Raw genomic sequence first — 2,500 nt, 5'->3', positions numbered from 1 at the left:
CTAATTAATTTCATTAAATGTCTCCGTTTCGTGCGATGTCAGAAATTTAAATAACTCGGTATTAATTCTTACTTCATTGTAACCAATTTAGGAGAAAATATTGTAATACACTCTCTCTATTCCCGTCTTCGATTTTTCAATTTTCAAGACGCTTGATTGTCAATCGCTTCGCGAGCAGAGTGGCGCAGTGGAAGCGTGCTGGGCCCATAACCCAGAGGTCCGTGGATCGAAACCACGATCTGCTAATTAATTTCATTAAATGTCTCCGTTTCGTGCGAATTCAGAAATTTAAATAACTCGGTATTAATTCTTACTTCATTGTAACCAATTTAGGAGAAAATATTGTAATACACTCTCTCTATTACCGTCTTCGATTTTTCAATTTTCAAGACGCTTGATTGTCAATCGCTTCGCGAGCAGAGTGGCGCAGTGGAAGCGTGCTGGGCCCATAACCCAGAGGTGAGTGGATCGAAACCACGCTCTGCTAATTAATTTTATTAAATGTCTCCGTTTCGTGCGATGTCAGAAATTTAAATAACTCGGTATTAATTCTTACTTCATTGTAACCAATTTAGGAGAAAATATTGTAATACACTCTCTCTATTCCCGTCTTCGATTTTTCAATTTTCAAGACGCTTGATTGTCAATCGCTTCGCGAGCAGAGTGGCGCAGTGGAAGCGTGCTGGGCCCATAACCCAGAGGTCCGTGGATCGAAACCACGATCTGCTAATTAATTTTATTAAATGTCTCCGTTTCGTGCGATGTCAGAAATTTAAATAACTCGGTATTAATTCTTACTTCATTGTAACCAATTTAGGAGAAAATATTGTAATACACTCTCTCTATTCCCGTCTTCGATTTTTCAATTTTCAAGACGCTTGATTGTCAATCGCTTCGCGAGCAGAGTGGCGCAGTGGAAGCGTGCTGGGCCTATAACCCAGAGGTGAGTGGATCGAAACCACGCTCTGCTAATTAATTTTATTAAATGTCTCCGTTTCGTGCGATGTAGAAAATTTAAATAACTCGGTATTAATTCTTACTTCATTATATCCATTTTAGGAGAAAATATTGTAATACACTCTCTCTATTCCCGTCTTCGATTTTTCAATTTTCAAGACGCTTAATTGTCAATCGCTTCGCGAGCAGAGTGGCGCAGTGGAAGCGTGCTGGGCCCATAACCCAGAGGTCCGTGGATCGAAACCACGATCTGCTAATTAATTTTATTAAATGTCTCCGTTTCGTGCGATGTCAGAAATTTAAATAACTCGGTATTAATTCTTCCTTCATTATATCCATTTTAGGAGAAAATATTGTAATACACTCTCTCTATTCCCGTCTTCGATTTTTCAATTTTCAAGACGCTTGATTGTCAATCGCTTCGCGAGCAGAGTGGCGCAGTGGAAGCGTGCTGGGCCCATGACCCAGAGGTCCGTGGATCGAAACCACGCTCTGCTGATTAATTTTATTAAATGTCTCCGTTTCGTGCGATGTCAGAAATTTAAATAACTCGGTATTAATTCTTACTTCATTATAACTAATTTAGGAGAAAATATTGTAATACACTCTCTCTATTCCCGTCTTCGATTTTTCAATTTTCAAGACGCTTGATTTTCAATCGCTTCGCGAGCAGAGTGGCGCAGTGGAAGCGTGCTGGGCCCATAACCCAGAGGTCCGTGGATCGAAACCACGCTCTGCTAATTAATTTTATTAAATGTCTCCGTTTCGTGCGATGTCAGAAATTTAAATAACTCGGTATTAATTCTTCCTTCATTATATCCATTTTAGGAGAAAATATTGTAATACACTCTCTCTATTCCCGTCTTCGATTTTTCAATTTTCAAGACGCTTGATTGTCAATCGCTTCGCGAGCAGAGTGGCGCAGTGGAAGCGTGCTGGGCCCATAACCCAGAGGTCCATGGATCGAAACCACGCTCTGCTAATTAATTTTATTAAATGTCTCCGTTTCGTGCGAAGTCAGAAATTTAAATAACTCGGTATTAATTCTTACTTCATTGTAACCAATTTAGGAGAAAATATTGTAATACACTCTCTCTATTCCCGTCTTCGATTTTTCAATTTTCAAGACGCTTGATTGTCAATCGCTTCGCGAGCAGAGTGGCGCAGTGGAAGCGTGCTGGGCCCATAACCCAGAGGTGAGTGGAACGAAATCACGCTCTGCTAATTAATTTCATTAAATGTCTCCGTTTCGTGCGATGTCAGAAATTTAAATAACTCGGTATTAATTCTTACTTAATTGTAACCAATTTAGGAGAAAATATTGTAATACACTCTCTCTATTACCGTCTTCGATTTTTCAATTTTCAAGACGCTTGATTGTCAATCGCTTCGCGAGCAGCGTGGCGCAGTGGAGGCGTGCTGGGCCCATAACCCAGAGGTGAGTGGATCGAAACCACGCTCTGCTAATTAATTTTATTAAATGTCTCCGTTTCGTGCGATGTAAAAAATTTAAATAACTCGGTATTAATTCTTACTTCATTGT

The sequence above is a fragment of the Argiope bruennichi genome, chromosome 10, assembly GCF_947563725.1.
Source record: "Argiope bruennichi chromosome 10, qqArgBrue1.1, whole genome shotgun sequence".
NCBI lineage: Eukaryota > Metazoa > Arthropoda > Arachnida > Araneae > Araneidae > Argiope > Argiope bruennichi.
This window is presented reverse-complemented; position numbering follows the sequence as displayed.